This window comes from Myotis myotis, unplaced genomic scaffold (genome assembly GCF_014108235.1).
Source record: "Myotis myotis isolate mMyoMyo1 unplaced genomic scaffold, mMyoMyo1.p scaffold_m19_p_15, whole genome shotgun sequence".
Lineage (NCBI taxonomy): Eukaryota > Metazoa > Chordata > Mammalia > Chiroptera > Vespertilionidae > Myotis > Myotis myotis.
Genome location: NW_023416319.1, coordinates 19,105,697 through 19,126,792, shown reverse-complemented (window position 1 = coordinate 19,126,792; position 21,096 = coordinate 19,105,697). Strand labels below are relative to the sequence as shown.

Below are 21,096 nucleotides of genomic sequence, written 5' to 3'. Positions count from 1 at the left end.
ATAAGCAGGGTAGGCAAGAAGTTTTAGTCTCACCTGTTATGCCAATTTGACCAGCTTGAATGCTGTGGAGAAGCTGGGGAAGGACCAGTTTTTACCTTCACAGAAGCTATATTTGCAGAATGGTGTGGTGTTAAGGAACATGCATTCAGAGCTGATGGTATGCTTCCCCAAGGCAAGGTACTATATTGGTGGTCCTGTTTGAGTGGGAAATGAAATCCCTGTGGCAGAGTTGGCTGTGCTATACCACAACTCAACTTACTCCCCTCCTCCCATATTTATTGAACCAAGGGAATGAGTCCCGTCCTATAAACCAGCACAACTGAATAACAGTTAGGAAAAAATTGGCTTATACATCCAGGCTAATAAAGTAATGTACTGATAGAATATATTAATAAGAACCTGCATTGTAGACCCAGCTGGTGAGCAGCTGGATGGCAGCTGGGAGACCTGGGATTATTCTCCAACAGACAACATAGACCTTGCTCAAGGGCAGTGGTTCTCAACTTCTAATGTGCATGAAAATCAGCTAGAGCGCTTTCTGAAAATGCAGATTCCATGGCCACAGGCCTAAGAATTCTTGATAGAGCCATAACTTGGATAGAACCCAGATATGTGCCTTTTCAATAAGCAGCTTCAGGTGGTTCTCTTGCAGGTGGTGGGAAACCAGATTTTGAGAAGTACTGCTCCTCAGAGCTACTAATATCATCATTTAAGATCTTTAGCAGCTGAAAAAGATAAATAGAGCTTTCAACCAATCTTTCTGCTTGTTTTTTGACAGCCAAGTCCTATCCACTGCTGGTAAAGATGTTGGATAATGACCATAGATAGGTTTGATCCCTCAGGATAGAATGCTTAAAGTGGTTTGGGGAGCTCTGTTTCTCCCCCATCAATAAGGGGTTGGAAGGTGGCCACAGACTGGGCTTGGAATCCAACTGGCATAAAAGTTGGAAGACAATCCTCAGTGAGGTCTGGGTTCAATATCTAACTGCTAAAGAGCTTGGCTTTCCGCCTTGTGGTGTGCAGTCAATCTTCAATTGATATAATGCTTTGATAACATATGAACAGCATGGGTTAAATCCAGAAACTGTAAAGAACTTAGATAAAAGTACTAAGACCTAAAGTTTGGTCCCCAAATGGCATGGACTAAGGACAATATTTAGGAATGAATTTAATCCTCAAGTGGTAAGAGTTTTGGATGTCAGAAATGAGGTCTGCATTCAATCTCTTGTCATTAAAAAGCTTGGAAGACCAGCTTGGGGTCTGGTTTCAATCGTCAGATGGTAAAGAGTTCAAATGACAACAATGGTTTCTAGGTTCAAGTGAAAGCTGACAAACAGCTTGAAATAAACTGCAAGATCTGGGTTCAATCTCAAAATGTTAAGAGTTTAGATAATTGTCATGAGGAATGAGTTCAGCTTGGAGGATTCTATAAGTCTAGGTGAGGTAGCTAAGAATCTGACCAGATGATTAGAGAAAACCTGTGGTCATGATCCATGTGGGAAAGGATTTAGATAGTGGCTACTCTTTTTAGATTCCTAGAAGAGAGGGTGCTCAGATACCATTGATCTAGTGCTTCATATTTAGCTAATGTAGAAAGAAGTTTGAATTCTAGCTATGGAGTAAGAAAATGTATGTACAAGTACTAAGTCATGGACTAACTTTGCAAGGGAATATTATGGGACCTCTCTATATCCTCTCTTTAACTATGGAGATGCAGGCACCAGGCTTGGGAATGTAATTCCTGAAATAATGGAGCTCTTTTGCCAGGACTTTTGCTGAAAGAACAAGTGTTTTATATGACTAAGAGAGCAGATGTCTGAAAAGCACTGAAATCTATGATGTGTGTTCCTAAGTGGGATGACAGCTGGCACCATTGCATAAAATTTTGTTCCTACTTTTACAGTTTCACTAATACTCTTCTTTCTGATTATTCTGATTTATCAACAAACAGCACTTTCTGGAACCTTTTAAAAGCATACTCAAATAGTTAAGAGACAGACAGTTCTCCAAACACCTAACAATCCATGAGACTCTCAGAGAGACAAAAATGGAACCAGATCCCTTAGGGAAGAAGCAAAAATCAAGCCATGACTACTAACTAGTTTTCTTCTTGACAATCTTTATTCTTTGACCTGACAATTCAAGGTGAATTTTTAAAAAAATGGCTTCATTTGGGGACTGGTTTAGAGCATGGATATATCTGTCAAAACTTTCTCTGCTTCTTGAATCTGAACATGTTCTGAAGAATACCTTTTAAGGAATAATCATGCTTTGGACTTCTGGAACATATTAGGCATTAGTTTTAAGACACTGCTATTCAAAAATATTGGTATTAATAGGTAACATTTATTGAGCATTTATTATATGTCAGGTACTATAGAAATATTTTATTTTATATGTACTAATTTATTTAATCCTTAACATAACCCTATAAAGAAGGTCTTGTTATTATCCTCATTTTATAGATAAGAAAACTGAGACCCAGATGTTAAGCAAGTTACCTAATGTTACAGAGGCACTGCTGTGTTTATCATATCACTTTTTCCTAGGCAAAAAGAAAGACTACATTTCCCAGTACCCCTTGCAATTAAGTTGCAACTATATGATTAAATTCAGCCAATGAGGAATGTGAGTAGAAATGATAGCTTCTTTGGGGCCTAAATTTTTAAAGCACCTGGTAGAATCCTCAGATAACTCTGCCACAATAAGCTTAGAGGCCAATACTTCAGATAATATAACAAATGGATAAGGACTGCTTCACATGTCTCAATCAGACTTTAAGCAAAAAAATTAACCTTAATTGTGGTAAGGTACTTCCAAAAAATCTAAGATGCTACTGATTATATTATCCAAATATATATATATGGTTGCTAATAAATAATGACATCCAATAAACTGTAGGGAACACTTATTTCAGAGATGTTGATTATGAAAAAATGACTGGTCTTAGCTAGCTTCCTCATGATCAGTATTCAGGAGGCAGTTTCAAGAGACTCCAATTAATTAAGATGGAGCAATATACACTTCAAAATGAATAACAATTACAATTGATTGGAACACACAAAATATATTTGTTATTAATCTATAGTGATATATTTTTTAATCTTTATTGTTGAAAATATTACATATATCCCTTTTTCCACCATTGACCTCTTCTTGACCACCCTGGCCCCCCACCCCAGGCCTTCACCACCCCATTATCTGTGTCTATGGATTATGCATTTATGCATTCAAGTTATTTGTTTGATCTCTTCCCACCCACCCACCATCCTCCCCTACCTTCCCTCTGAGATTCTACAGTCTGTTTCATACTTCTATGTCTCTGGATCTATTTTGTTCATCGGTTTATTTTGTTCATTAGATTCCATATATGAGTGAGATCATGTGATACTTGTCTTTCTTTGACTGGCTTATTTAAATTAGCATAATACTCTCCTGGTCCCTCCATGCTGTCTCTAAGGGCAAAAGATCCTTCTTTTTCACTGCTGCATAATATTCCATGGTATAAATGTACCATAGCTTTTTATTTTCAGTGTAAAATTTTTATATTTAGAACTAGAGGCCCAGTGCACAAAATCCTGCATTGGGGGGTGGGGGGTGGGGGAGGGTGTCCCTAGGCCCAGCCTGCACCCTCTCCAATCTGGGACCCCTTGGGGGATGTCCGACTGCTGCAGTTGGACATCCCTCTCATGCTACGGGACTGCTGGCTCCCAACAGCTTGCTTACCTGCCTGCCTGATTTCCCCTGCTTCTGCCTGTCAGCCTGATCACCCTCTAACCCAGCCGTGGGCAAACTACGGCCCGCGGGCCGGATCCAGCCCGTTTGAAATGAATAAAACCTAAAAAAAAAAGACCATACCCTTTTATGTAATGATGTTTACTTTGAATTTAGTTCACACAAACACTCCATCCATGCTTTTGTTCCAGCCCTCCGGTCCAGTTAAGAATCCATTGTGGCCCTCGAGTCAAAAAGTTTGCCCACCCCTGCTCTAACCACTCCCCTTACAGCCTGATAGATGCCTAACTGCTCCCCTGCCGGCCCAATCGCCCCCAACTGCCCTCCCTTGCAAGCCTGTTACTCCCAACTGCCCTCCCGTGCTGGCCTGGTGGCCCCCAACTGCCCTCTCCTGCCAGCCTGGTTGCCCCAACTGCCCTCCCCTACCGGCCTGGTCACCCCTAACTGCCCTCCCCTGCTGGCCTGATTGCCCACAACTGCCTTCCCCTGTCGGCCATCTTGTGGTGGCCATCTTATGACCACATGGGGGCAGCCATCTTTGTGTGAGGGCATGATGGTCAATTTGCATATTACCTCTTTATTATATAGGATTAGGCAGCTGGACTCAGCTTAGATGATCCCAATCTTGTTGGCAACATCCAAAGCATCATAGTCAGGAGCCAGTCAAACATATGTTTTCTTCTCTCCATCAGGCCTGATTAGGGTGTTGACCTTGGCCATATCAATGTCATAGAGCTTCTTCACAGCCTGTTTGATCTGGTGCTTGTTGGCCTTGACATCCACAATGAACACAAGTGTATTGTTGTCTTCTATCTTCTCACATCTGACTCTGTAGTCGGGGGAATTTGATGATGGCATAGTGGTCAAGCTTGTTTCTCCTGGGTGCGCTCTTCTGAGAATATTTAGGCTGCCTTCGGAGCCTTACTGTCTTTGGCCGTCGGAAGGTGGGTGTCATGCCAATCTTTTTTTGTGTGGCTATGGACGCCTTTCAGCACTGTTATCTTTGTTTTCAAAGCTTTTGCTTTTGCTTTGGCTTTGGCTTTGGCTTTGGCTTTGGGAGAGGCAGGTACTTCCTTATTAGCTTTTGGCGTCATCTTCGTAAAAAGCTATCACAGCTTTTTTTACCCACTCATCTACTGATGGGCACTTGGGCTATTTCCAGATCTTAGCTATTATAAATTGTGCTGTTAGGAACACAGGGCTGCATATATTCTTTCTGATTGGTGTTTCAGGTTTCTTAGGATATATTCCTAGAAGTGGGGTCACTGGGTCAAATTGCAGTTCCATATCTAATATTTTGAGGAAACTCCATACTGTTTTTCATAATGGCTACACCAGTCTGGATTCCTACCAGCAGTGTACGAGGGTTTCCTTTTCTCCATATCCTTGCTAGCACTTGTCATTTATAGTGAGATTTTGAAAACCAACTGGCCACCTTTGAAAGGTGATCGAGAATTTAATTATCTTAAAAATGGTAAATAAGGGGAAAGGGTCACTTACCCTACCTTTTCTATATTAACTGTACCACTGAGTAACCAGTAAGTGTGGGAAGCAGATTTTTATAAAAGTACTAGAGGCCTGGTGCACAACATTTGTGCACTGGGGGAGGAGGGTCCCTCAGCCCGGCCTGTGCCCTCACGCAGCCTGGGATCCCTTGTGGGATGTCCACCTGCCAACTGAGACCTGCTCCAACCAGCACCGCTGTGCTCACCAGCCGTGAACCCGGCTTCTGGCTGAGCGACGCTCCCCCTGACCACCAGGGGACAGCTCCTGCATTGAGCGTCTTCCCCCTAGTGGTCAGTGTGCATCATAGCAACCGGTCGTTTCTCTATTTGGTCGATTTACATATTAGGGTTTTATTATATAGGATTCCAACCAATAAATTAAAAATAAAACATAGAATATCACCATTTTTGTAACCTCCAATGATTTAATGGTTTTGGGCACTGAACAACAATAGCTGATATCAACAGACATCATGTCCCTCTTGATGAAAAAGCTCAAAACCGCCTATAGATTTGCCCAGGGATTCTTACAGTGTAGTCCAAAGACCCTGGAACCCTCTCAGGACATCTATGAGGTCCTTATATTTCCAACTACAAATGTGTATAAGGCCAGGTTTTCTTCATGCACTTCAAATAAAACAACATAATGCAACAGATTGAATGAAAAAGCAGATATGATAATCCAGCTGTCTTCTATTAAGCCAGACATTAAAGGAATTTGCAAAAAATGTAAAACAATGTCATTCTTCTCAGTAGACATTTTTTTCATTTTGTAAAATATAGGTATTTATTATTTAAAATGTTACTTATGTTAACATGTAATGAGTTTATTAATGTTTACTTTTAATAAATTATTACATAAATATTTTTAAATTTCTCAATTTTAATTCCTAATATGAAAAATATAGACAAACATGACTCAAATAAACAAAAGCTTTTGGGGGGCCTTTAAAAAATTTTTAAGGAAATCCTGAAATTAAAATGTTTGAGAACTGTTGGTCTTGCCAAAGAGATCAAACCTGAGTCTGATCAAGCCTCTGGATGCAGTTGTTAATTTTCAGAAAATACAGAGGACAGAGGAACATGTTGAACTGAGACATAAGTATGTAATCAGCACAACTCAGACTGTGGGAAACTACAGATCAAATGCCCTGTATTCTTAGACACGCAAACTATAAGGAAAAGAAAAGAACGAAGAAAGAACTTAATAAAGAGACTTCAAAAACATAAATTTTTTTTAAATGGGAAAAACTAAACTATAGTGTTCAGGATATACATTTGAGTAATAAAAATATACAGAAACACAAGAAATTGATTGCTATATTGGTTACTTCAGAGAGAAGGATGGGGTTAATTGGAATGAAGTACACTGGAGGGATTTGGGGTAGTTAAGTTTTAAGTCTTGACCTCAGTGGTGGTTTATAAAGGTTTTTACTTTATAAGAACATATCAAGTCTTAAAGAGTCCATATTAAAATTAATAATTAGAATTAATAATGGTAAGTTTCCATGCCACTGCCTTTCCAGTGCAGGAATGAATGGAAAGTATATCTGCTTACCCATAATGTATACTGATGGATGTGTTATAACTTGAAAAGATAACTTTTCAACTACATATTTAAAAGAAGATTAGATGCTAGCTATCTGCCTCTCAAGTTCTTATGTCTGTAACTCTCTAATCATGGATTCTCATACCTTTTTTTTAAAAAATCTAAAACCATTTTTGCATGGATGATCCTGGAGAGTGTTATGCTAAGCGAAATAAGCCATTCAGAGAAAGGCAAGTATTACATGATTTCACTCATATGTGGAATCTAATGAACAAAATAAACTAATGGACAAAATATATCCAGAGACATATAACCATGGAACAGACTGATGAATTTCAGAGGGAAGGTGGGGGTGAGGGGGTAGGGGGAAGAACATTAACTGGGGAGCTTATATGCATAGCCCATGGACACAGACAATAGTGGTCAAAGGCTTGGGAGATATAGGTGCAGGGGGGAGTGAAGAGGGTCAATGAGAAAAAAAAACAAAGGGGACATCTGTGATACTTTCAACAATAAAGATAGATTTTACAAATAAATAAACCTTTTTTGAAAATGGGGTACAGTCAAGCACCACTTAACAATGAGGATACATTCTGAGAAATGTGTTGTTAGGTGACTTTGTCATTGTACAAGCATCATAGAATGTACTTACACAAACCTAGATGATATAGCCCAGTGATGGCGAACCTTTTGAGCTCGACATGTCAGCATTTTGAAAAACTCTAACTTAACTCTGGTGCCGTGTCACATATAGAAATTTTTTGATATTTGCAACCATAGTAAAACAAAGACTTATATTTTTGATATTTATTTTATATATTTAAATGCCATTTAACAAAGAAAAATCAACCAAAAAAATGAGTTCGTGTGTCACCTCTGACACGCATGTCATAGGTTCGCCATCACTGGTAGCCTATATGATAATAGTCTATTGCTCCTAGGCCAAAATCCTGTACAACATGTTACTGTACTGAATACAATTGTAAGCAATTGTAACACAATGGTAGATATTTGTATATTTAAACATAGAAAAGGTACAGTAAAATACAGTGTAAAAGATTTTTTTAAATGATATACCCATAAAGGGTATCTACCATGAATGGAGTTTGCAGGACTGGAAGTTTCTCTGGGTGAATCAGTGAGTTGTGAGTGACTGTAAAGGCCTAAGACATTACTGTAGACTTTACAGACACTTTACACTTCGGCTAGACTAAATTTATAAAACAACACCATTAAATTAAGCTCAAGAGGAATGATGCAATCAAGAGACATGGTAAACAGGAGATGTGTGAGGCTGCTGCTGGAGTAACACAACATACTGTTTTACAGCAAATATTTTTATGAGTACACTCTAAAATAATAATAAAAAGTATAGTATAGTAAATACACAAACCAGTAACAGGCATTTATTATAATTATCAAGTATTATGTAGCATACATAGTTGTATGTACTTTTATATGTCTGGCAGTGCAGTAGATTTTAGACCAGCATCACTACAAACACATGTGTAATACATTATGCTATGACATTGCAAGGACAATGATGTCACTAGGCAATAGGAATTTTTCAGTTCCATCATAATCTTATGAAACCAGCATCATATATGCAGTCTGTCTAATGCATTTTTATTTTCTCATAGCAACTAGCACAGATCTAGGTGTTCAAATAATTATTAAAACTGTGGGAAGGTGTACATTCCTTACTGGCTTCCTAAGCCCTTAGCTGACTTCCTATGAGGCAGAGATCTCCTAACAATCTCCTCCCAAAGGGGCATATCTGTGGATCCTAGAAACAGTCTTCACCCAGCTACAAGAGTTTGGAAATGTATGATCTAGTATATATTTAAAATTCATAAACTATCTAGAGAAGTTAATAAAACTGTAATAGATCAGTTCTAGAAATAGGCAAGAAAAAATTATTCACATTTTACTAGAGTATGTCGTTACTAATGTAGGTAATGAGCCATATAAAGAACACTCATTTCATTCATATAGACATAATTAAAATACAGAAACTTTGTAAATTAAAGGCCAAACTAAAGCCATGCAACATTAAAACTGACAATTTGAATGCAGAAGTTAGGAGAGATCATTTTCTCATGTTATTGATGTCTGGCAAGTAAACTCACATAGCACTGCTGCTGCATTTGATATCAGTTATAAGGCTCTAAACCAGGGGTGGGCAAACTTTTTGACTCGAGGGCCACAATGGGTTCTTAAACTGGACCGGAGGGCTGGAACAAAAGCATGGATGGAGTGTTTGTGTGAACTAATATAAATTCAAAGTAAACATCATTACATAAAAGGGTACGATCTTTTTTTTTTTTAGTTTTATTCATTTCAAACGGGCCGTAGTTTGCCCACGGCTGCAACTCTTATCAGAATAAAACCCTTCCCAAAAGATCACCATCACTCTATTCTTAAAAGATGAGATGAAAATTGGAAAAAGAAATAGATTATAAACAGGTGAGTAATACTTTTATAATCATTGATTCAAATTCATCATTCATCTATTAAGTATAACAGAACATCCACAATGTTCAAGATACCATCATAGGTCCTAGACAGAAGGTGCATGCCAAGATGAAATAATCTGGAACCCAGACCTCCAGATCCTTACAATTTAGAAGAGATAGAACATACACATACTAATTATAATAAAAGGTATACATTAAAAGTAACCCAAGTATATTATAGTGAAAGTGCTACTTGGTTCAAAAAAGGGAGGACTTATTTTCAGTTGGAAGAAAAAGTGATGATGTTAAATTAAAATTTCCAAGCATGGCATTTAAGATCATCTTTGAGAATCAGATATGGGAGGAACTAATAACATTTAAAAATACTTCACAATGCATCTTAAAAACATACTGTCACATTTTAAAAACATATTCTCATTTAAATATTATGAGTCTTCATTTGGATTTCATTTTTTGCGCATAAAGACACTGAAACTTGGAGAAATTCAGTGACTTGTCCAAGATCCTACAGCTTGTGAACTTAAACTCAAATTGACTTATTTCATGCCATTGTTTATTCCAGTAAACAAATTATTCTTTAATTAAGATAACTTCCTGACTATTGGGATAGGGCAGAAAAACATTTACAAGAAAAAGTGAGTTCAGCTGGCTGAATTATATATAATGAGTAATGAAGAAAAGTTAAAAATATGGTTGAAATGGGCAGGAGCAGATGGGAGGTCTAAAAAAGCAAACTATTGATTTAGAACTTTATCCTTAGATGTTAAAAAGTTCTGAGCAGAGGTGTGCCATGAAGTATGAAAGTATGAAGGGAGAATAAATCTGACAGCACATTGGAAATAGATGGGAGAGTTGATAGACTAAAAACAGAGATAGCAGTTGGTAGCTTCTTCAATATTATAAGAGAAAGATAATATGAGCTTGGGCAAAGGTGATGACAGTGGCAATAGAGAATAGAAGGGCAAAGAGAGACTCTACAGGGCTTGAAAATGGATTGGATTGGGGAAGAGACAAAAGAAAAATAGGTTTCAGAGATTACTCCAAATTTGTAAGCCTGAGTAGCTCAGAGGAGGATAGCATCATCAACTGAGTCATAAAATGCAGAGGAAAAAATGGTTGGGAAAAAGAAAAATTAACTATGCCCAGCCAGTGTGGCCTAATGGTTGAGCATTGACCTATGAACCAGGAGGTCACAGCTCAATTCCCAGTCAGGGCAAAGGCCTGGGTTGTGAGCTTGATCCCCAGTAGGGGGCGGGCAGGAGGCAGCTGATTAATGATTTTCTCTCATAGATATTTCTATCTCTCTCTCCCTCTCCCTTCCTCTCTGAAGTCAATAAAATATATTTTAAAAAAATAACAAATGAGTATGTATGTATGAAATGATCAGTCTCCAGACTGCAAGAACCTGCATTTAGAACGGCTTATCTTTTGGAACCATGGGCTACACTTGAATTTATTATATTAAGCTATTCATATTCTGGTGTGGCTTGATAATTATTTAAATGGTATCAATATATTCAACAATAATTGATGTAGAACTAGACAGTAGATTAAAGAATTTAGACCTTTGTCAAGTCTTTTTCCGGTACACAGGAAAGTTTCAGAAGCAAAGAGAAATATTATGAATTAAAAGGTCAGAAGCATGGATTAGCTGTACTCACAGATTCAACATACCAAGACATCAATCAGCCATGTGACCTTGGGAAAGTCACTTAGCCTTTGAGAACTTCAGCATTTATGTTACATATATATTTATAATATTTAATCTGAACAAAAAAATCCTGAAAAATGGGTATTAATATTCCCATGGTATTGATGAGAAGTCAGAGTGATAACATAATGTGAAAACACCAAGATTCTAACCCTGGCCTTCTGACTGAAAAACCCAACCTCCTTCCAGTACACTCCTCCACCATTAGCAAGTTCAAGTTGTATTCAATCAAGAACATCATTTATATTATATGCAAGGTAAGGCAGTTTTTAAATGCCATTTAAGATTTTAATTTCCTGGGTGAAGACATAGCCAAGTGTGGCACAAATGAAATGGAGGTATTCCTAAAGTTGTAGCTGGAAGGGAAAAGGTGGTAAAGGAGGGTTAGGAACAAGAGAGATGCCGCAGAGCTGGGCAGGAATGAGGAAGACTTGGAGAAAGGGAAAGAAAAAGTAATTTGTCAAAGTTAGGAGCATGGGGTCAGGGCAGGAGAGCTCATTACTCCTCTCACTACACTCAAATCAATGCTGCAGTGCTGCAGAATGACTAAGTAGCTTAAAGATGACTTTCACCATCAGTTTCTCATCTTTTCCTGCTTCTTACAGGTGGTTGTTGGCAATTATGGTATCTCTGGTGATATTTACCACTTGTGTAGGCCTCTCTTCTGAGCACCAGATCTATATAGCAAATCACAAAGTTTTGGTTGAAAGACCAACACATGAGTAAAAAGAAATGAACAAATTTCATGAGAAGATCATAGTCTCTAAAGGCCTTCCTCAAGGAGATATTCTAAAAGTCTTAAGAGCAATAGCAACATTTTATGTTTTCCATGGTGACCACTTTGAGGAACAGTCCTCAATTGGATGCATAAATCCTGTTCTTGGTCCAGTTGTCATGTTTTGTTTCTGAGTGAGCCTCATTACTTTCCAGTCACACCTGGTCTGTGTCTGATGTGGTTGCAAGCAGGCTGGACAAGGGACTTCCCGTCTACTCTCCAGTGTGTCCTGGCCAGTGCACAGGTGTGTCGTGGACTAACATAAGGTTGGGAAATGGCTCATTTTCAGGCTAAAGGCAGCTGAAGTCTTTAGTGCATAAGCTCCTACTGAGTGTCATGGGACTGCTCAGTAAAGGAATCAGAGATTTTAATTACCAGTAGTTGTGTATCCCAACCAATAGGAATGCCTTTCCATTCCAAGTATTTCCCCCTTGAACAGATGCAAAATAAGGGGCCTTGGTCCTGGCATGTGTAGGGATTTCTGTTTCCTATCAAGCAAGATAACTTTACAGATTCCCTTTACAGCATGGGGTGTTGTTATGGCTGATTCTGCAGAAAAATATATCATTATAAACTTATTAGTGGAATTTTGTATTTTGTCTTTATACAGCTTAACAAGAAAACAAGCTGGGTTAAAAAGCCTGTATTAATCTTCTGAGAATTTTTAAAAAGAAGCAAATCAGCCAGGCTGGTGTGGCTCAGTTGTTGAGCATCGACCTATGAACCAGAAGGTCACGGTTCTATTCCCAGTCAAGGTACATGCCTGAATTGTGGGCTGGATCCCCAAAGTGGGGTGTGCAGGAGGCAGCCAATCAATGATTCTCTCTCATCATTGATATTTCTATTTCTCTCTCCTTCTCCCTTCCCCTCTGAAATCAATAAAAATTTATTTTTTTTAAAAAAAAAGCGAGTAAAAGTTGAAGTTATGGGTCGCCTTGGATAATCCCTGGATGCCTACCTCTTAGGATGACTATACAAATCTATTTATTTGAAAGTGCTTTAAAAAGAAAAATGTTCTTTTTTAATCCAACACAATTATTTGACTATGAAGAAAATTAAACCTAATGACTTTGTTGACCATGGTCACATATGAATCATTTTAAATTTTCTTTTCACAGTTATACTAAGAAATAGTGAATTAAGACTTTCTACTCCTTTTAAATATAACATCCTTTGTCATTAGAAATTTAAAGGTGTGACTGCTATTTTATTTTCAGATTCATGTTTTGGAGTTTTGAAATAGAAAACATAAAGCCTAGTTTTCAGGGATGTTCTTGAAAAACTTTGAAATGGCAGTAGTATGCTGCCTATCATTACCTAAAAATGATAACGTAAAATTAACAAGAAATAATTTAAAAAATTTAAGAGTTCAAGGAGCAGAGACTAGAAAGGATAAAAGGTTATCACTGTCTATTAACTAGCTCCTAGAGACTAGAAATTGTGTTATATTCACATTTGAACATGCCAATATTTTAAGACAAAGATAAAGCGTTTTTTTTATTGTTGACACTATTACATGTGTCCCTCTTGTTCCCCCTCCTTTGCCCACCTCCACCCAGCTCCTGTTCCCCCTTCCCTCTAGCCATCACCATACTGTTGTCTGTTTCTATGGGTTATGCCTATATGTTCTTTGTCTAATTCCTTTACCTTCTTTCATCCATCCCCCCTCTCTTGCTTCCTCTCTGACAACTGTCAGTCTGTTCCATGTATTCATGCCTCTATTTCTATTTTGTTCTTCAGTTTATTTTGTTCATTAGATTCCACATATCAGTGAGATCATATGGTATTAAACATGCCAATTTCAACAGATTCTGGCATCCCTTACATGGCAAATAAATGTAGAAAAGGTGTGAGATACCTGAAAAGTTTTGCTTTTGAATTTTTTTAATACATATTCTACCAACCAAGGAGAATATACTTTTTCTTATGACCTTCCACTGCATTCTCAAATGCCCCAGAGGCTACCCCACGTCACCAAGAATCAGTAATGTGGGCCTATATTTTCATATAAGAGACAAAGATATTAAGGCCCAGTGTGATTGATTTTTAAACAAAAAAGGTCAGACATCTAGTTAGGACCAGATCTGGGACCAGAATCCAAGGCTTCTAGATAGTTTAAGTATGCTTTGCTACTTCCTACAGTTGATTATATTTATTTCTTATTATGATCTTGGTTTTGAAATTTGTGATTAGATGAAAAGGAACCTGGAAATACAGCACAAAGCTATATGTGAAAATGATGAGCCTGGAGACATGCCTTGCTACATATCTCCTGCACACATTTTTTCCTTGTTGTCTAAGAAACCCATGAATGGGGCAGCATCTGTTGGGAGATATCTCTGGAATAACTGATGCACAATTCCGAAGATCTTCATTAAGGAAAAAACTTTCAGTAGAATCTGGGAAATCCAAAAGTTACTAAAGCTCAAGCCAACAAGCAAAGAAACAGATTAAAACCACAAATAAGTGCTGCTTTAAAATAAGCCTCCCTCATGTAGCTGCCAAACTGCTATAATGGCACATTGTTATGAATGACAGAGTTCACACTGATGAGTGTGAGAAATTAATTCCATAATATTATATGCAAGTTAGAGAATGTGTATCTACAAACACAAAGCAGCCTAGAGAAATTTTAAGTATAAAATACAGAGGAAGAATGCTGATCACTGTGGTTAGCCCAAGCATATTCTTGCCAGTCTGGTAGTCATATCTTCAATTCACCATCCATGTTCAGATTCAATAACAACATCTGACAGGAAACACAAACTCCAAATTATTAAGAGGTTTCCCAGAGCTATGTAGAAGTTGTATTAAGAGTAAAGTCGATCTCCCCTTGTCTTTCAGTTAAAGATGGGTCATCCTACCAACCTTAATGTATTTGATAACTCTTCAAATTCTAATTGTAACAGCAGCTACCATTTATTGAACACTGGTTATGTGTTCAGCATTTGTGAAGTACTTCATAATATCTCATTTAATACTTATAACAACACCAGGGGGCATTTTTATTATCCACATTGAGGGACTTGAGGCCAAAAGAGGTTACCCATACAGCAAATGCCTGAGTTAAGATTGAACTCAACTGCCTAAACACTAAAGCTTGTGGTTTTAACCACTACTCCAAGCATGGCTATTGGATTTCACTACATATGCCGATTTGCTCGGAGTGGGACTATATTCCTGTATTCTTAGGCAAACTGTAACTTCAGTGGGAAAAAAGAATTGTGATATTTATTGTTGTCTGCTATGTGTAAGGGATGAAAAGTGGCAGCGGTGACATACACATCAAGTCTTTGCCAACTCTGCTGTAGGGAATGAAGTATTAATCTCTCTACATATGATGTGTAATCTATTCTGTAGACCAGTTTATGTCCTGTCTATGTGACCACATTTTGCTAGACTAATATCAGAATACTAGGTCTGTCTACTTAACAGAATTTCCTTAATTAGTACTTTATTCTAATATCCAGGCTGTATGGTCACTGCACTATTATTGGTGGGTAATAGGGATCAGCCTTGAGTTTTCCATAACAATTTGATGGCTCAACTGGGGTAACAGAAAAATAAGAATTAGCATATCAGTTTTTGAAATGTTAACAAACCCATATACACCAGCTAGATGTTTTCTGTGCATATCATTCATAAAATAATTCAGGTGAGAAATAATCTTAAAATGATTAAGACTAAGATGAAGCAGACTTGTCCATAGCCAATGAAGCTAATTCAGGATTTGAGAGTAAAAAAGAAATTAGACTTAGCAGGAGGTGAGCAAAGACACTAAAAACTAAGGAAGGCCAAAGAGCAGCAAAGTTAGAGAAAAAAGAGAATCAGATCAAAGCTAGAAACTCATAAAAGCCAGGTCCATTGTAAAAAAAGGATTATTTACTTACTGCCTGTGTTCTGGTAATTTTTTATCACTGAACCAAAACAGATGGGCCAGAATTAGTCTTATGGATAGAAGGAATGGAACATACATTTCAGAGGCCATAGAAATAGGAGAGTGTCCCTGGACAACGGCAGGAAAGTGAAGCTGTTAGCATTCCTTTAGCTGCAACACAATCTCTCCTGCTAAACTCAACTAAGATGAGAAAGTACCAAATGCACTGAAGATTTTTCCTCCACCCTCCCCCTTTCCTCTTAACTGTGTTTCCTTCTGTCCTCTTTATTGACCTTCCCTCCCCTCTTTACTCTCTCTTTTCCTTCCTCCCACAAGACATTGTTGAGGGCCTGCTATATTCCAAGTCCATTGGGTTTACACAAGTGAATCAGATTCGCTCTCTGCCATTTCAAGGCTCACAATCCAATGGGGAAGATGAAAAATAATCCATTATAATTTTATAGCACTTTATAAAGAAAATCTCACACAGGGAAGGGAATTATTATCTACATTTATAAATGATGAAACTGAAGCCCAAATAGGTTAAGTGAACTGTCCAATATCAACACTCCAGTATATAATGTGGGTTTCTCTCCCTGTTAATTAAGTTTCACCATGGGCTGCATAATTAATATTCATATACTTTGTATACACACATATACATAAATACATATACTCATACATGTATACAGGATAATACTAGATATATATGAAAGTATTCTGTACCTAAGCAAGTATAAGTTAGCACCATTATTACACAGAATCAGAGTAAATGAGCAAAATAGTAAGCTAAGATTTGAAATATCTGACAACCATTCTTCTGCTTGCATAAGGCAATACAAAGTTCAGGATGAACCATTCAAGAAACCTAACTGGCTGAATAGGTCAAAAATATAAATTAATTCATAAATCTACCAAGATAGAAAAGTACTGGATTCATCACCAGGAAGTAAAGGAACAGATTCACCAAAGGCTTTGGAAGTGAAAGTCAAGGCTTTAATATAGCCATGAGATAGTCTAAAGAGAGAGGAAATATGAGAACTTGAAAATTGGGAAGACTCATTGTTCTTTCTCAATATATGAGTAAATATATAAGAAGTGATAATTAGCTATGAGTTAGCTTTAAAAAGTAAAAAGAAAACTGAATTCAAAAATATTTGTTTTTATATGACATATGAATTCAAATATACCAATTAAATCACTTTTGCAAGAAGAATTCATTTTATACACCTAATGGTAGAGAAGTTTCCTGATAGAAAAGCCTTTCTGTACCGCACAAATTATCCCATATGGCAGTGGACCGTACATTCCATGTCTATTTGCATTGTTCAACAGATGTCCCAAGCCCTTACATAACTGAGAAATACAGTTTAGAAGTGATGAGGAAAGAATAAAAATAGTTCTAACAACTTTAGAAGAAGTAACTATCTGAAACAAATTGGTGGACTCCAGTGCTTACTAGGATCTAGGTATTATGCTATATGAGTTAGAGTTATTACTTTAATCCTCCTGAAAAGCCTGCAAAGTGAATATCTTATTGTCATTTTATAGGTGAGAAATCTCAGAGAAGTTAAATAACCTTCCTAGACAAAACCAGGTAGATACTTACTTTCCCCTATCTTGTCTTCCAAGAGAACTGAGAGAAATAGCTGTTTAATTAGCAGATGAACCAGAAAGAACACTAGAAATTACTCTAAAACTAGGATTTATTGTGAATCTATGTCAACTGAATTGGCAATATGACTAAAATTAAACATTTGGAACTAACATAGTCTAGATTTAGAGATTGATGTTAACAATATGACAAACAGTCAACCATACATGTTGAGTTTGGAAGGGCAGAGGTACATCAGGAGTAATACTACTAGTACATAATCTGTACCTTATAAAATCTTTGGAAGTGAAACCCCAAAAGGTTTTGATGACAGAGACGGGAAGTTACCTAAGCCTTAGGGAGCCTGGTGTAACAAAGGAAGCCTGGAATTTTAGTGATGCTATAGTTGCTGCTATTTTTCTCTGGAATATCTCAAAGTCCTCCCTCTTTTCACTTGTCCTTAAACTTCTACTACACAGGTTTTTACAAAGTGAAAGTGTTTTATTTTTGTTTGGCATAAAGCCAGGAAGGTATTCCTCAAGAAAATATGTCACATAACAAAATCATGACTCTTCCCAGATCCTTCTGCTCTTCCTCTTTCTGAAAAGAGCAAGCTTCTCTGATATGGAATAATCCTTTCTCTGTAGTTTCTCCCTGGCTTTCTGCAAGTTGGGTCTTCTTTCCCAGATTCATTCACATTTTGAGGGATTCTTTCTTTAAAAAGTTCTCTAATCTTACACTCACCTTCCTTATAACCAAGCTAGAATGCTGGCTTCTTGAGGTTACCAAGATAAAGAATAAACTTATTTTTAATTTAATTGTGCTGCAAATAAGTTCACTTCTACTTCCAAGAGAGTTTATATATGGGATCAGATCAATTATTTCTAGAGATCTTGTCTCTACAACCATGTGTTCTAAGTAATTAGAATCACCTAGACCCATGGTCGGCAAACTGCAGCTCGCGAGCCACATGCGGCTCTTTGGCCCCTTGAGTGTGGCTCTTCCACAAGATACCACAACATACCACGTGCGAGTGCGCACGTACAATGTGATTGAAACTTCGTGGCCCATGAACAGAAGTCGGTATTTTGTGGAAGAGCCACACTCAAGGGGCCAAAGAGCCACATGTGGCTCGGGAGCTGCAGTTTGCCGACCACTGACCTAGACAAAGCCAGATTGGTTATGCTTTTACTTTACCTTATCTTCTAAGAAAGCTGGGAGAAATAGATTAGGAGGTAAACCAAAAAGGGAGATTAAAATGACAAAATTTATGATTTATCATGAACATACCATGTCAGCAAGACTGCTGTCCAACTATAGTAGCCTCCACTATCAAACCTGGAAGAACTAATCCTCTTTCATTTACACTGGAAGACTGAATTGGCAATATGACTATATATATAACCCAGCATCATTTCTAACAATGTACAACTGAAGAAAGAAACTGAAGAAAGAAGTTGGGACAGCAAGATAGGCTTTTCTCCCTACTTGACACTAGAGAGCTGCTGACTTTCTTGAACAAGGGCTGAAAAGTTTCCTACCTATATATATAAAACCCTAATATGCAAATGGACCAAACAGCAGAACAACCAAACAACTGGTTGCTATGACATGTGCTGACCACCAGGCAGCACACATGGAACATGGGGGACGTCGGCAGCAGGTGGCAGAGCGCAGAACATGGCGGGTGTTGGCCGCGGCAGGATGGTGGAGCAGGTGAATGGGAGGCGCCAGACCAAGGCAGGGCACCAGTCGCTGTCATCAGGGTGAGCCTCTGGTGGTTACTGAAAATTCTTTGCTCCCATGCACCGCGGTCCTGTCCGGCACTCACACCTGCTGCTGGCGCTGGACCCGCTCGCACCCGCTGCCAGCGCCGGAGCCACCACTTGCACCTGCTGCCATCACCAGCCCTAATCACTCAGTGCCATTAGGGGGTTTGAGCAGCTGCCGGCCCCAATCGCCCCTCAGGGCTTCTCCACCTCCCCCTGCTCCTGAGGAGCAATCAGGACAGCAGCCACAACTTGCACCCACCACTGACAGCACCGGCGCCATCAGCAGGCGGGAGCAGCGGTGGTGGGAGCGGGGCTGCTGGCAGACAGGGGACTGGGGCCGCAACAGGAGAGGCAAGGAGGGGGCACGGAGGATGGGCTGAGACCCACACCTGTGCCCACCACAGCCTTGAGGCCCACAGTTCCTTTCAAGGTACACGAATTCATGCACTGGGCCCCTCGTATGCATATAACATTCATTGGACCACTTCTTTATTTGTTTACACAGTTTCAAGGTCCTCTGCTGGGTTATCTGTAGTCTGGCTGAGCTCCAAAACAAAAGTTTTAAAATGTAAATTAAATACAAATGGCAAAAGCCAGACATCTGAATAGTTACAAATGAAAGTCACAGAGACATTTTCATAAATATCCTTGTCATTAATCTTCTTTGAAAAGTTATTATGCAATAAGCAAGTTACAGAAGGCCAAACCATTTTATTCTCACAGCTAAATGAGGAGGAACAGCAAAACTTCCCCTAAAAGTTCTGAGCATTTATAGAGGGCTTTTGAACAACTCGCATACATGCGTGCGCGCGCGCGCGCACACACACACACACAAAGAGGAGATGCTTATGTTTTCCATAAACTAAATAATACATTCAGGTGAGAAGCAAGGTGCTTCAATAAACAAAGCTCCCCAAGATATGAGTTCTAATCCAAGTTCTCTCAGTCAATGTCATTGCCTTGATATTGACAGTAGACAGAAAAATAGAGCTTCCTATCTTTATCTGCAGGAAGCCAGTCCACCCTTGCTGCTTGACACAGTCGCTGCAGGAAAGAAACATCTACACAGCTTATGTTTCAAGGGACCTGGCATATATGGTATATGTTTGCTCCCCCCTCTTAGCGCTATGTGTTTTAACCAGGACCACCTGGTTGTTTCCCCAGGTGAGGATTTTTCCCTGGAGTTAGGGATTAACAGGACTAAGGAAGAGAATAAATCAGTAAAACCCCCTAGTGTTACAGAAATACCATGTACTACTTATGAAGAACTTGGACTAAGACTGTTAGCAATAAATTTGGGACTTGTTGGGCCCACATCCCCAGGGGTCTGCCCACCAGAGAAAGCACCAAAGCCTATACCCCTGGAGACCCACCGACACAGGGCAGTCCTAGGGAAGGCAAGCAGCGAGGCTGGGAGGACATAACCTTTACTGGGTAGGATAATTTCCTTCAGTCACTTCCTTGTAGCTTATCAGTAGAGCAGTGACCTTGGAATAGCCCTTATAATGGAACACAGAGATTAATCTAGACAAGATTAAAATCAACAGAACTAGATAGAGACAGGATTTTTGGCAAAGGTCAGATAAGAAACTATGGAAATGAAACAAGGAACTGTAGAAGGTTATCCAAAACATGCCATGATGTGATTATAGAAGCATGCTTATAGAATCAAATGGTATAAATACAGATGTAACAGGACAACAGAAAAAGAACCTGGCTATGCTGATCAACTGAACGCTGTCTCCGTGTCATTCCTTCTTCGCCGACTCCGTCCACACCTTTGGGAACCCCTGGACCTGCTGGGGCAGGACCCCAACATTTATCTGTTTCTCATTCCCTTTTCTCTCTCTCTTTTTTAAAATCTCATCTCCTTATCCCTTCCTTTTATCTCCTCTCCTTTCCATACATATCATTAGGAAAAATGTTTTGGTATAGTGAGTTGGCATGGTTTAGAGTGAAATGGCCAAGAAAAAGTAAAAGTGCTATATCCCCATTAGCCCTACCTACCCACAATAATCTCTTCCTTGGCACCAACTATTTCATACATTTAGAACTTGAATATATATATGAATCCTAACAAAAACAGAGCAGTTAGAAAGAC

At 38.6% G+C, this 21,096-nt stretch overlaps 1 protein-coding gene and 1 pseudogene across 1 annotated transcript in view; both read right to left on the bottom strand.

The window, feature by feature from the left end:
• The window catches only part of HPSE2 (heparanase 2 (inactive)), a 531,613-nt gene that overhangs the window by 240,626 nt on the left and 269,891 nt on the right, over positions 1–21,096 (bottom strand). The gene's annotated exons all lie outside the window — the stretch shown is intronic.
• LOC118670271 lies at positions 4,345–4,829 on the bottom strand (annotated as a pseudogene).